This window comes from Lontra canadensis, unplaced genomic scaffold (assembly GCF_010015895.1).
Source record: "Lontra canadensis isolate GAN:19392208 unplaced genomic scaffold, GSC_riverotter_1.0 scaffold217, whole genome shotgun sequence".
Classification (NCBI taxonomy): domain Eukaryota; kingdom Metazoa; phylum Chordata; class Mammalia; order Carnivora; family Mustelidae; genus Lontra; species Lontra canadensis.
In genome coordinates, this window is record NW_022631211.1 from 711,459 (window position 1) to 726,863 (window position 15,405).

Consider the following 15,405-nt stretch of genomic DNA (forward strand, 5'->3'; position numbering starts at 1 on the left):
CCCTTCCAGCCTCCCCCACTCACGTGTGCTCTTTCCCTAAAAGAAACAAACAAAATCCTTCACCAAAATGAATGATGGTTGAGAGTGGGAGGGGTGGGGAGAGAAGCGACCGGCCCCCGGGCCGCGCTAGCTCAGCCGCCACCGCCGCCACCGCCGGGAGCAGCCAAGCGCCTGGAGCCGGCCTGGGCCCAGAGCGCCAGGCTAGCAGCGAGTAGCACCAGCAGCGCCCTCTGAGCGCGCTCGCTTGGGGGCCGCGGGGCCGCAGACCAGTCCAGGGAGGAGGCGAGGGCGGCGCCCAGGTGCCCGCGGCGGGGCAGGCAGGATGTGCAGGGAGATCCCTGCGGGACTGTGGGAGCTGCTGCAGGGCTCCACGGTGGACGTGGCGAGGCACCAGCCTGCGGACCTGCTGGAGTTCGCGCTGCCGCACTTCAGGCGCCTGCAGCAGGAGAACGAGGGCAAAGGCGCCCCGTCCCTTGGCCGTGAGGGCGGGACCTGGGGGGGAGGGGGCGGGCACCGCCGCCGGGGACTGCATGTCCAGTAAGGGGGTCAACTTCGCAGAGGAGCCAGGTGGCCGGGAAATTCAGTTTGCTTTTGACAAGCAGGATTTTACCAAATCTCTCATACCTAATCTTTAGAAAGTCAGAATTCCAGGTACCACCAATGCCGCTTCTCAGGCCTTGGCGCCTTGGGAAAAAGTTGGGGGAGGTAGCCTAAGAGGTGGTTGGGACAAGGAAGGCTAATTTCACTAGCAGGTCCCCAGCGTCGCCTCTCCCCCGGTGACCGCCAGGATGCGTGCTGGCAGACGCAAGGCAAAGCCTTGGACACGTGACCACCGCTGGCCCTCCTGCTTTATGGCAGCTTGTCCTCCAGGCGGTTAACTCTGGGCGGTTCTTGGGTGGAAACCATAAGGTTGGGAGAACGCGGAGGAGAAAGCAGTGGCTGCTGGAGGCTGGGGAGGTGACCCAGGGGTCCAGGCAGTGGGAAGGGCCGGGCCTTTGAGGCCCTCGAGGGCGCATTTTGTGAGCCGGGGCGGGGTCCTGGTGTGGGAGGGCCTGGTGCCCTGCTGAGTTTGGGGGCACTCGCCCCACCCCGGAAGGGGCCCGGGGAGGCCTCAGAGAGACTAAGCTGGAGGTAGGAGCAGCACCTTGGCGTTGTGTCCCCCTTCCCTCCCCCACAGACACCCACACTTTCCTCCCCTCCCCTGGGCCCCCGCATCAAGATGCGCTGGCAAAGTTTGCAGTGGGAGCAGGCCCCATACTCAAGGCCCCGGGATTGAAATATTAGCAATGCTTTTTCCACCTGGAGGAACCCAGCATTAGAGAGGTCTGCCTCTTTCCAGCGGTGTGAGCCCATTAAGTCATTTCAACTCCCAGAGCCTCAAACTCTAGTTTGCCAGAAAAAAATGAATGAGAGACTATGGTAGAAGGCTGTTAAACTTTGTAAACGATTGCTGCCTTCCTCAAGCCCTCTGTGGCATTTGCATTGAACATTTTACATAGGTCATCTCGACCCCAGAATTTAGGGTTCTCTCTTTTATCCTGCCTGTGAGCAAATATGCACTCTGAGGGTACAGCGACTTGCCCAAGGTCTCAGAGCAAGTGAGTGGTGGAACCAGGATGGGGTGCTAGGAGAGGCCCACTGCAAAGCCCACGCTTTTAACCACTAAGCCGGTGCTTCTGTCCTTATTTACATTATTGGAATTGTTAATGCCTGGGTTATCATTTTGCTTGCCTGTGGGAATATGGATATATACAAAGTGAGTTACAGAGCTCTAACATTATTCCTGGAAAATTGAAAGGCCCTGGCATCAATATGCTTCCGATTAGGTACAGGCTTTCCCAGAAGTATGAAATTCTTTTTATTCCTGTGGAAAGGAACCAGAGCTGGTATTGCACAGTTCGTTGATAGGCTCATGCACTAGGAAATTAAAATGGGAAGCAGAGTGAACTGCTGATGGTTATGGTCAGTATTTCTCTAAAGGAAACTCCACAAAGAAGAGTGTCAGGTGCAGGGCAGTACCCCCTAGAAGAAGCAGAAAAAGATGAAGAAACAGAAGTGGAAGAAGAGGTATAATCAATATGATAGAGAGGTGGAAAGTATGCAACAGGAATTAAAAGAAGATGACATGTTAGTATAGAGAAAGCCTCAGCAGGAGGGGGAGCAGGAGGAGAAGGAAGAGGAAGGAGAAGAGGAGGAAGGAGTGGAGGAGAAAGGGGAGGAGGGGGAGGAAGGGGAAAAGGAGGTATCAGATGAAGAAAGGGAGGAGAGGGAGGAGGAAGAAGGGGAAGAGGGGGAGGAAGGGGAGGAAGAAGAGGAAGGAGTGGAGGAGGAAGAGGAAGGGGGGGAGTAGAGGAGGAAGAGGAGGAGGGAGGAGTTCAGGAGGAAGGGGAGGAGGAAGAAGGGGAGGAAAGGAAAGAGGAAGAAGAAGAGGAGGAGGAGGAAGAATATGGCCAAGAGGAGGAGGCTGTCAGAGGAAAAGGCTGGAGAAGCCCAGGGGGAGGAGGCTGCCATTCAGGAAGAAACCACCGTGAAGCCCCAAGAAATCACCAAGTCCATGACCAGTTTGGAGATACTTACACTGACTGATTCCCAGTCAGTCATGTCAGGAACTTCCCTAGTAAGTAGTAATTTTAAGTCATTCATTCATTCGTTCATTCATTCAGAATCCTGGAATGCCAGGCTATGGGGATAATACAAATAAGATATAGTCCATTCTCTTAAGGAGCTCTAGGGTGTGTAGGGAGGCAGACTGATACCTGAACACCATAAAACAATATCCTAAGTGCAGTGATTGAGTGATGCATGGGAGATATTTAAAAAACAAAAATCAAGGACACTTAGCCCAGTTAGGAGGATGGTCAGGGAAGGCCTCCTGGAGGAGGTGTGCAGGGGAGCTGACAGAAAGAGTTCCTAGGGGTTAGTTGGAATGCGCTTGTCTTAGAACAGAGTCAGTGTGATTAGTAATGTAGGCTCTCCCCCTGAAGGAGAACTCAGCTGTGGAGAAGTGACTGTGACTTGCCCATCCTTGGAGATGACCAGGGCCACTTAGAAGGATGGTTTTGCTGTGTGGTTCTGCTTGTAGGCCAAGAATAAACCTGGCACACACATGATTCATGTTATTTAAGTACAAAGTGTTCCTGGCTCCTTTTTATTTTTTTAAATTATTATTATTTTTTAAGATTTTGCTTATTTATTTGACAGAGAGAGAGAGCGAGCGCACAAGCAGGGGGAGAGCAAGAGAGGGAGAAGCAGACACCCCACTGAGGAGGCAACCCAATGTGGAGCTCCATCCTAGACCCCAGGATCATGACCTGAGCCAAAGGCAAACACTTAACCAACTGAGCCCCCCAGATGCCGCCCCCCCAGGCAACTTCTTGAAACAGTTCATAGTTCCAGTGTGAGGTGAGCACTAAGGCTGGCTGAGTAGGAACAGAAAGAAAAGTAAAGGAAGGAATGAAGCAGCTATACACTGAATTTGGAATCACAATCTTCTTTTATTTCTTTTTAAAGAGACCCTTAGCGAGTCAAAGGATGCGTTAGAATAAGAGTATTTGGAAACAAATGAGCCTTTAAGAGACTTGAGCTCAAAAGGAAAATTTCTTGATTTGGATCAAAGTGGTTCTGAGGAACCAGAGATTAGTTTCCCTGAAACACAGCCCTCAAGCGAGCTTGGGGAGAAAATTGACCAGATGCCCCAGGATGAACTGGGACGGGAAAGGAGAGAGGAAAAAAGATGATCAGAGTTAAATGAGTGGTGAGAGGAAGAATTCCAGTCCAAAACAGAGGTCCCGGAGAAATCACTGGTGACTACCAGCAAGGACATATTGTTTCGAAAGGATGACCGCACCAACGTGTATCCTTTGGTAAGTGATTGTAACATGGTTTTTAGTGTCCTCTAGTGCTTTACAAGCATTGTGAAATAAGGGGATGTTATGCATATGGAAGAAAAAATACCACCAGAAATATCCTTTTGAACTAATAATAGACGCGTATGTTTTAAAGTTCAGTTCAGCGCTCTGGCGAGACATGTGTGACAGGAGTGCTACCTCTGGGCCTGACATCTGGGTCCGACAGTGTTGCTCCCCAGGCAGGAAATTTTGGACGTAGTTTGTCTGTTACATAGGGTGCCCTTTCTTGTGGGAGACTCAAGGACAATCTCTCCCTCTCCTCCCCATTCCCCTTCTTTCTTACTTCCTCCTCCTGCTCCTCCATTCCTTTCCCCTTTCCCTCCTCTCCTCACCTCTTCTGCCTTAGATGGCTTGATACCCTCTTCACAAGCTCCTAAAACCATTACAGGCTCCTAAAACTGCACATTCAGAGATGGACCAGAAAGCAAAAGTATGGAAAAAGTGAAAGCCACTGAGAAAGGCACCAGGGGGTTGACTGGCATCTGCCTTTGCCACACAAATATTACCATTTACCAAGAGAAGGAAGAGGAGGAGAGTTTTTCCCTTCCTCCTCCATGTGCCACTGAAAATTGCTTCCTAGGATTCACCTCTATTTTTCCCTGTAGGTTCTGCCTTTGGAAGATTTGTAAGCGATCGGATGCACGTCAAGTGTTTAATGTAGTTCCTGACACATAGTGAGCGCTGGACGGGTGTTCACATCTAGATGATGATAGTGGGATAGTGGTGGTGGTGGCAAGGATGGTAGTGATGATGAGGATGATGGCAAACACCTAGTGGGAGATGCAGACAAATGCAGACAAATGACAGCCTCATTTCTGTAGACTGGGTTTACTTTGAGCAGTGGAGTTCAAGGTCAAAACATGGGCTTGTCCAGTCTGAAAGATAGAACAAGTTTTAGAGCCCGTGAAGACTTTTGGCTTATTTAGCCAGCTAGCACGACATCCGGGGATATCGCTAGTGTATGCAAGTGTCCTGCATGCCAGGGGTTTGGGTCCCCTGTTAGACTTGGGCTCACTGCAGAACTCAACTCTTCTAGACCACCTCCCTCCGCAAATTTGTTTAGTTCTTTGAGGACACTTTCTTTCTGTTCCTTTCTTTTCCCGTCCCTGTATTGGTTTTTTCTCTCTCTCTCTTTTAAATTTTATTTATTTGACAGAGAGAGAGAGATCACAAGTAAGCAAAGTGGCAGGCAGGGAGAGAGGGGGAAGCAGGCTCCCTGCTGAGTGGAGAGCCCAATTCGGGGCTCGATCCCAGGATCCTGGGATCATGACCTGAGTCGAAGGCAGAGGCTTTAACCCACTGAGGCACCCAGGTGCCCTGAATATGGAATTTTTAATCATGCTTAGGGAATTTTGTCTCTTTGTGCTTTATTCTTCCAGGGGAAATGGTATATGAGGACCAAATACAAATATTCCCAGCTGAATAATTGCCTTTCTTATGAAGTTCCTTAGTGACTATACTTTAACTTCCCCCTTCCATATATTTTCATGAAGTAAATTGAATTTCACAATATTAAGTGCTCACTATGTGTCAGGTACTGAACAGTCTAGGTTCTGGGGATTAGGAGGATAGGATGTTCTTTCTGTTTACTGTTGACTTTCTTTTCTTTTTAAAGCAAGGTATAATTCACATACCATTAAATTTACCTTCTTAAAATTTGAAATTGTGGTAAAATACACATAAAGTAAAATTCACCACCTTTAAAAAAAAAGACTTTATTTATTTGACAGAGAGACACACAGCGAGAGAGGGAACACAAGCAAGGGGAGTGGGAGAGGGAGAAGCAGGCTTCCTGAGGAGCAGGGAGCCTGTCAGGGGCTCGATCCCAGGATCCTGGGATCATGACCTGAGCCAAAGGCAGACACCCAATGACCCAGGCGCCCCTCATCTTTCTTTTAAATATTTATTTATTTATTTGAAAGAGAGAGGGGGTGGGGAAGGGCAGAGGAGAGTCTTAAGCAGACTATTCCTGGAGCCTGATGTCGGGCTGGATGCTACAACCCTGAGATCATGACCTGAGCCAAAGCCAAGAGTGAGTTGCTGATCCAACTGTGCCACCAGGCACTCCTAAAATTTACCATCTTCACCATTTGGAAGTGTACAGCATTGTAGTAGGTCCATTCACACTGTGGTGCAACCAAAGCCTGGAACTCATCTCATGAAACAGAAACTCTACCAATTGAACTACCCATTGAACAACTCCCCGTTCCCCAGCCCTGCCCCTGGCAACCATCATTCCACATTCTGTATCTACGGATCTGACTCCTCTTAGGACCTCTTAGGTCTCCTCTTAGGACCATGTCAGTGGAATCCTACCATATTTTGTCTTTCTGTGACTGGTGGATTTTACTTACGTGATGTCCCCAAGGCCCATCCATGTCATAGAGCATCGGATCTCCTTCCTGTGGAAGCCTGAACAACACTCACATGTTCATCCCTTCATCTGTCATGGGACACTTGGCTTCCTTTTACCTTTTTGTTTCTGTGAAGTATGCTGCTCTAAACATGGGAGTGTGAATGTCCTTTTGAGACCCTGCTTCCAGTTCTTTGAGCTAGGTATCCAGAAGTGTCATTGCTGCATGATACGCTAATTCTGCTTTCAGTGTTTTGAGAGCTCTCCCTGGGGTTTTCCACAGCAGCTGCACGATTTCACATTCCCACCACGAGTGCCCAGTGGTCCCAATTTCTCCACATCCTCGTAAAACTGACCCTTTGAAAGTGTATCATCCATTGCTTTTTAGCATGTTCACAAGGTTGTGCAGCTGTCACCACTGTCTAATTCCAGAATATTTTCATCCCCCACAAAAGAAATCCATATCCCCTAGCCGTCACTCCCCGACCACCTTCCCCAGGCCCCTAGCAGCCACTGGGCTCCTTTCCATATCTATGGATCAGACTGACCCTGCACAGTATGTCACCCCTTTCACTCAGCGTCATGGATTCGAGGGTCCTCCGCACCCTAGCATGCCGTTGAAGACGTTCTTGAAGTGATTTCCTTCACTTTGGACTGATGTGAAATCCTTCCCCGCCAAATACTGAGCCAGGGGTGCCTGGCATCACAGTTCTGGGCTCAGCGCACTCAGTGTCTTGCTGGTCTTGCCTTTGTCTTCCAGACCATGACTTGGTCTTTCGGATGGAACATTTTTCTTCCTGTTTACTACATTGGAGATGAAAACCAGCGAGTTCTTCTGTATGTCTGTGCTCACACTGTGGTCATCTACGAAGTCTTCAAGAATACTCAGCACCATCTTCAGGTATGCAAGTTTTCGTTGTTGCTTTTTAAGATTTTATTTTTTTATTTGAGAGAGCAAATGAGAGAGAGCATGAGGGAGAAACAGACTCCCCTGCTGAGCAGGGAGCCTGATGTGGGGCTCGATCCCAGGACCCTGAGATCAAAGACTTATCTGAAGGCAGATGCTTAACTGACTGAGCCGCCCAGGAACCCCCGGACATATATTTTAATAAGGACCTTCCTTAAGTCAATGCCTAGGTCAAAAACATCACAGAGGGTTTCCCAAAAGCCTAGTCTGTACTCAGGGATCCATGCCATGTAGGTGCAGAATTTGCTCTCTAGATGTCCAGAAACACACAAGCCCAGCAAACAGCCCTTCCTGGAGCTTAGTTGAATGTGCAGCACTGAGCACAGTGCTGATGGGAGGGAGAGGGTATAGTTTGTGTCTGCAGAGCGAGGAAGGAGCAGCAGGCAGATGGGCTGAGAAATAGGGACCATGCCAGGCAGCTGTCCAGCCTCCTGCAGAGTCAGGTGGCTGGGAATGGCCTTGACTATCCATCCATCCATCCATTCATTCATTTGTTCATTTATTCCATAGGTATTTATCAGAAACTCTTTGCTTCAGATTCTGGGCATGTAGTCATGAACAAAACATGGAGCTTATAGTCTCATAAATACACAATTACGAATTACAACAGACACTCCAAAGGAAATGTGGGCTGCTGCAGGAGAGAGATCAGGAGTGAGAGATGGCCCTCCAGTTGGTTGCGCTGGCAGACATGCCCTTTGTGCCGAGATCTGACTGACTGAGGAGAATGAACCAACCAGGGGCAGTTTGGGGAGGAGCAGTCCAGACCCAGGGAGCTCCAGGTTTGCAGGCCTGCCCAAGGGGCCCAGAAAGAAGGCTGGTCTGACTGACATGGAGTGAGCAAGGGGAGAGGAAGGAGGGAGGAAATGGGCTATTTCCTGGCAGGGAGCACTAGCATCTTGTTTGTTTCCAGAAGGTTCCTGAGTTACTGGGAAAGGATTGTGGGGGGATGGGAATGAAAGCAGAGAGACCAGCGAAGAGGGTTTTGCTCTGGATCTGCTCAGTGGCCTGAGTGGACCCTGTTTAAGGGAGACGAGGCCAGCAGGGCTTCAAGGAGGCTGGAGGTGGGGCAGAACCCCAACATTTATTCCCCACCTGGGTTCAGAGTTGGGCACATGCCTAGATCTGTAGGGAGCCCCTGTCCTTGTGGGGAGTGTGGCTTACCCTTCAGGGGTTTTGAGGGAGAGAAAATTGGAAAACCACTGGTTATGGAGAAATGCCAGGGAAAGGCCAAAGGAGTGGAATTTTCAGCCCGATGAACCCTGAAGGGGAGCTTATTTCTCTCTGCGGGGCTCCAGGCTCTCTGGCCATCCTGAATGTTTCAGAGCATTTTCCCTACATTTCTGCAGGGCCTCGCTAACGTGATCTCCTGCCTCTGCATCAGTGAAGACAGGCGGAGGATTGTCACGGCCGACAAAGGGCCCGACTGCCTGATAATCATGTGGGACTCCTTCACAGGGTAGGCGTGGCGCAGGCATGTTTTTCCCTACTCAGTGTAGCGTATCTGCAACAAATGAGAAATGCCGGTCTGGGCATGCAGAAGCCAGTGGTGGGATGCCAGGTGAGGGTGAAGAGGCCTGGGGAGGCTGGCCATCTTTTTGCCTTGAGGCCCGGTCGAGTGACATTACCCGTGAATTTCCCCATTTACAATTCTTGGCTCTTTCGGCCAAGAAACTTGGTTTGGCGATGTCCCAGAGTAGGTGAGGGAGGTTAACACTAACCCAGCTTGGAGGCCCAGAGAAATGAAGTGATTTTCCCCATCTACCAAAAAAAAAAAAAAAAAAAAAAAGAGACTGATCATACCCACTGTTTTAGTTTCCTTGGGCTGCTCTAAGATATTACCACATGCTGGGGTGCCTGGGTGGCTGAGCAGGTTAAGCCTCTGCCTTCAGCTCAGGTCATGACCCCAGAGTCCTGGGATCAAGTCCTGCATCAGGCTCTCTGCTCAGCAGGGAGCCTGCTTTCCTCTCTCTCTCTGCCTGCCTTTCTGCCTACTTGTGTGATCTCTGTCCATCAAATAAACAAAATTTAAAAAAAAAAGAAATTACCACATGCTGAGGATCTTAAAATAACAGAAAGTTATTCCCTCACAGTTCACAAGGTTGGAAGTCTGAAATTAGGTGCCCTAAGGGGTGGTTCCTTCTGGGGCTCTGAGGGAGAACCTGCTCCAGGCCTCTCTCCCAGCTGCTGGTGGTGGCTGGCAGCCCTTGGTGTTCCTTGGCTGGCAGACTAATCACTCTAATCTCTGCCTGTCTTCACATGGCGTTGTCCTCTGTGTGTCTCTTTGTGTCTGCACTTCTATGAGTTCAGCAGTCATTGGTTTTAGGATCCATCCTAATCCACCCTCATCTGAACTAATACATCTGCAAGGACCCTGTGAGCATTATATGCTCACATCCTGAGGCTCTGGGTGGACCTGACTTCTGAGGAGGCCCTCAACACACTGCACTTGCCTTACAGGACTGTCATGAAGACCAGTAGTGCACAGTACATGGCCCATGATAGATGTTTATGTGTGTTTTATTTCTTCATTCCTGGTCCTAGAGGCAGAGTACAGTGCTAGATTAATTGATAAGATTGTAAGGCCCTGGTTGAGTTGTGGGGGTGGTGACATGGGTGTGGATGAGTCCAGTTGGGGATGATAAGGAAGAAGTCGTTTAAAGCTCTTGGGTGTTCTGGAAATTTAGGTTGAATGTTCTAAGATACAGGTCCCCCAGGTGACTGGTGATGTCCTAGGGCCCTGCTACTTAATCCTGGTCCTCATCTTACTAGACATCTCAGTGACATTTGACACTTGTCATTTCCTTGGCTTCTCTGATACCACGTCCTCTTGGTTTTCATCTGCCTTCTGAGACTCTGCTTCCTCTGGCCCAAGATGGTGAGGAGGATGCGGTTGGTCCTTTTCTCCAGTCAGGAGGGAGCAGACCTGGGGTGGTAACCACACCATCTTCATCTCCCTAACGACCTCATAATTCCTCTTTTCATGGGTGAGGAAGTGGCTGGAGAACATTCCACCTGGATGTCCCGTGGATATCTCCTGCTAAAATGTCCCCAAGCCCTGTTGCATCTCCTCCCAGAGGCCTTCTAAAGCCACTGCTGCTGCCCCTGTCCACCCACTCCTGCCTGGCCAGCCTCCTCCTCTGCAGCTTCACTCTGCAACCCAGCCTCCAGGATGGTGATTTAGAATACACATAACATGAAATTGACCATAATAAAAATTGACAGTTTTAGAAAAGATTTCTTTATTATTTATTTAAGAGCAAGAGAGTGTAGTGGGGGAAGGGCAGAGGGAGAGGGAGGGAGAATCTTCACGCAGACTCCTCGCTGAGTGCAGAGCCCAACATGGGGCTCGATCCCAGGACCCTGAGATCATGACCTGCACCGAAACCAAGAGCCAGCCACTCTTCCAACTGAGACACCCAGGCGCCCCATTGTAAAAATATATTTTTTAAATTTAAACATTTTATTATCTGCTGGAGGCAGAGGCTTTAGCCCGCTAAGCCACCCAGGTGCCCCAAATTATGATTTTTAAACATCTAATTTGGTGGCATAAATTACATTCACAATGTTGTGTGACCATCAGCACTATTTCCAGAACATTTTCATCACCCCAAACTGTGACAGTGAGTTCCCCATTCTCCTTCCTCTCTGCCCCTCATCAACTTTCTGTCTCTATAGGTTTGCCTGTCATCATTTTATGTCCGTGAATCATATGTGGCTTTTTATGTCTGGTTTTTCTCTCAGCATAACGTTTTCAGAGTTCTCCCGTGCTGTGGCATCAGTCAGTGCTTCCTTTGTTTTCATGATTCTATCACATGGATATACTGATTCTGCTTATCTACTCATCTGTTGATTTTTTTAAAAGATTTTATTTATTTATTTGTCAGAGAGAGAGAGAGAGAGATCACAAGTAGGCTGAGAGGCAGGCAGAGGCAGAGGGAGAAGCAGGTTCCCTGCCGAGCAAGGAGCCCGACGTGGGACTCGATCCCAGGACGCTGGGATCATGATCTGAGCCGAAGGCAGCCGCTCAACCAACTGAGACACCCAGGCGTCCCTGTTGATTTTTTTTTAATTGAAAGCTAAGGTCTCCTTTGGCCACCATCTCTAATCTTCGCCCTCTTCCTGGAGGTAGTCAATTTGGTGTGTTTCCTTCCAGAACATTTGCTGTTGTCCTAAATACAGATACATGGACATCAGCGTGTAGCATCGTGTGGTTGTTTTCCACAGCATTTTGAGTGTGACCTTTTCCCAAAGGCAAAATCTGTTTGTGTTACTTCCCTGCTGAACACCCTTCAGAGGCTGCCTCTTGCCGACCCAGCCTGAGATAGAGGGAAAAACGCATCTCGAATCCTAGTCATGGGAACTCGTCCCCCAGAAAGTGGAATTCCCCTTCCGTGTGCCTGGCTGTTACCTGTGGCTGTCATATGCTTCCAGCTGCAAGTAGTGGGATATCCGACTTACACATGAGGGAAAGTTGTTCTATCCCTTGACAGAGTCCACAGGCAGGAAGGGTGGGTGCCTCACGTGTATCTCTTCTCTGAAACTGTTGCCAATAGCTCCCCTTCCCCAGGCGCGGCTGGCCCCCTAAAAAGGCTTTATTCTTTGCTTTTTTCTTTGCTTTTTTCTAAGATTTTATTTATTTATTTGACAAAGTAGAGAGCACAAGTAGGTAGAGAGGCAGAGACATGCCAGTCTGTCCCTGTGGATTTTCTAATTCTGGTCACTTCATATCAATGAGCTCGAACAACGTGTGGTCTTTGTGCCAGGCTTCTCTACTTCATGTGATGTTTTGGGGGGTCCACCCCTGATACAGCGGGGGTCCGTGCATCCTTCCTTTGTATGGCTGCATCGCAGTCTGTTGTATGGATGGACCACATTTGTTTCCTCCATAGCTTTTGAAGCGAGTCCCTCTGGGGAGCAAGGCAGACCTCCGCAAATGGGTGTTCCCTGGTCCTGTTTTGCAGCATTCCTGTGCACACAATATTTGACAGCTTCCCAGAAGGCAATGGAATCGGGGCCATAGCCATCACCTGGGATGCCAAATATCTGGCAACCATCTCCGATGCTGAAATCCAGGTATGGGGCACGTGGAGGCAGCCTCAGTGGGCTGGCCGGCCTGTCAATTGGGTCTTGGTGAGCAGCTCTGCTTGGGCCACATGGTGATGTGATGCTCTCAGGGAAGGACCAGACCCCATGGCCCCTCGTTGGGGGTTCTCTTCCTGGGGTTTAGCTCACGGTGCCATGTTCCCGAGCCAAAGTTACATGGCTACCCTGAGAGGTGTCGAGTTTTCAAGAGCCTTCAGGAACTTTCTCATTCTCCTCCATCTGCTGTCACTCACAGAAAGTTTTCATCTGGAGGTGGACCTTAGCCATGGAAATGCCAGCATGTACCCTCAACCTCCTCAAAGAGTATGGTGTTCAGGTGAGCTCAGCTGACCTCTGTCTACAGTCTATGTCTACAGTCACACCGAGCCCAGGTGCAAACCTACTTTTGGTTTTGCTGGAGTTCAGTTATGGTACACTAGCGCTTGTAAAAAAAACACTGCCATGTCCTTGATCTCACTTTAATCTTCTTGATAGTGAGCAATATCTTTTTGAGCATGTATTATGTGCCAGGTTCTGCTAAGTTTGTTACAGCAAGTATCTCCTGCAGTCCATGCAAACGTGCTGGGAAGGAGTTCTTTAGTAACACAGTGGACTGCTACTGTTAAGTACTAGGTAATTTGTCTGAAGTCATGGGCCAGCGGACTTTCCTGTTCTAGACATGCTCTTAACTGCTCCTGAGACCCAAAAATTATTAGTCTCAGTTTGCTTGAAGTGACTTGCCAAGGACACCCACCAAGTCTACTCTTCCATTCTGTGTCGTCGTATTCATCCTTGCACCCTTTGCTCACCACATGGCTGCTTGGCCCTACGATGCGCCAGACACTTACAAAGTTCTCACCTGGGTGCAGGACCCAGAACCCAGTCAGAGGGCCTGGGTGACTGGGCTCAGCCATGCACATGTCATGCTGCAGCTTCATGTCCATGTCTCTCCTTCTGGCCCCCCACCGTCTCTCTAGTCTCCACAAAAAATTTCCTCACAGCTTTCATAAGCTGAGCTGATACAGTAGTCACCAGCCATAGCAGTTTTTCTGTTGCTGCAAGAAACCAATCTGGGAATTTTTGAGCTTGCATTGAATCTGTGGATTGCTTTGGGCAGTTGTCCTCTTAACAATCCATGAGCACAGCGGTGCCTGTGTGGCTCAGTGGGTTAAAGCCTCTGAGCTTCTGCTCAAGTCATGATCCCAGGGTCCTGGGATGGAGCCCTGCATCAGGCTCTCTGCTCAGTAGGGAACCTGCTTCCCCCCCACCTTCCTACCTCTCTGCCTACTTGTGATCTCTGTCTGTCAAATAAATAAATAAAATCTTTAAAGCAAGCAAACAAACAAAAAACAAAACAAGCCATGGGCACAGGCTGTCTTTCCATTCTCTTACATCTTCTTGAGTTTCCTTCAGCAGTGTCCTTTGCAACAAACAAACCCTCCACCGAAGGTTTATTCCTAGGTCTTTTTATGCTATCATAAATGGATTGGTGTTCTTCATTCCCTCTGTGGGTTTTAATTGCTAGTCTATAGAAACACAACTGATATTTGTAGGATTTTGTGTCACGAAACTTTGCTGAATGCATGTGGCTGCTTGGATTTAAGTAGATTAGAGTGAGATAAAACTAGCTATTCAGGGGCGCCTGGGTGGCTCAGTGGGTTCAGCTGCTGCCTTTGGCTCAGGTCATGATACCAGAGTCCTGGGTTCGGGCCCCACATCGGGCTCTCTGCTCAGCAGGGAACCTGTGTCCCCGCTCTCTCTGCCTGTCTCTCTGCCTACTATGTGATCTCTGTCTGTCAATTAAATAAATAAAATCTTTAAAACAAAACAAAAACAAACAAACAAACACAACTGCAGATTCATTTCCTTGGCGTCACTACATTTCAGGTACTCCCCAGCCTCCTGTGGCCAGTGGCTGCCCGGTTTGACAGAACAGATGAGCTAATGTCTCGGTCACAGAGGAATGTGCTGTGGACAGCGCTGCAAGGCCCCAAGTCTGGAAGGATTCTGTCGTCTTCTGCCTGCTCTGCATTCCTGCCTGCCTAGCTGGACCGAGCCCTTCGATTTGGTCTTGAGTCACAAAGGGTGAGCGAGCTCTCAGCACAGCCCAGCATTCTAGTAGGGTGGCTGTTTTGTTTCTAGAGTGAACTGTCTCACACCTTCTCTTCATCCCTCCCCAGCCCTTCCTCTTCCTCTTGGCTGATGACCTTTCTCATTTTGTATTGAGAGAATGGGGGCCATCGGATACAAACACTGGCCTGTTCTCACTCCCGGCCTACAACCTGCTTCATCCTCACCACTGTCTCCTGCCCTTTTGCGTGTAAGAGCGGCCAGTGCCCGAGATGCCACTCCTCTCAGGTGCTCGAGGCCCTCTCCTGCAACAATCCGCTCTCTCTCGGCTGGGTGGCTATACCCTGAGCAGACACACATGTGTTCGTTTCCCCCATCTCTGGGGGACACCACTCATGGCACGTGTCCTTCTGGCTCTGGCTCTCTGTGCCTCTTCATAGTTACATGTCTCTGAGGTGCTGTCTGTGCCTGCTTTCTGACTTCATCATGTCTCATTTATTCTTTTGTGCACAAAATATTTGGTCTCTTTATATTTTCATTGCTGAAGGAGGCATACATCTAAAATGTGTACATTTTAAGGCATGAAACAAAAGGTACCTGTGTTTTTACTGCCTTAGCAGGAAAGAACATCACCCAAACCCTAGAAATCCCTTTGTCCTCCTCCACAATCCCATCTCCAAGTTAACTAGGGTTAACTACTTAACTAGTGTCCCAGATTTTGTGTTACACATTCCCATGCTTTCCTGTATACTTTTGTCTAGCAAGTATCTCTCAGTACTTTCCTTTTTTTTTTTTCTGAGTGAGAGATAGAGAGAGAAAGAGAGAAAGAGAGAGAACATGAGCAGGGAGGGGCAGACAGAGAGGGAGAGAGAGAGACTCTGAAGACTCCATGCTGAGTGCAGAGCCTGATGTCGAGCTCAAACTCAGGATTCTGAGATTCTGACCTGAATCAAAATCAAGAATCGGATGCTTAACCAACTGAGACACCCAGGTCACCCCCACCACCACTTTTTTTTGAGTAG

At 49.0% G+C, this 15,405-nt stretch overlaps 1 pseudogene; it reads left to right on the forward strand.

The window, feature by feature from the left end:
- The first annotated feature begins 322 nt into the window (after nt 1-322).
- On the forward strand, nt 323-14,359 carry LOC116862012 (annotated as a pseudogene).
- Nucleotides 14,360-15,405: the final 1,046 nt, after the last annotated feature.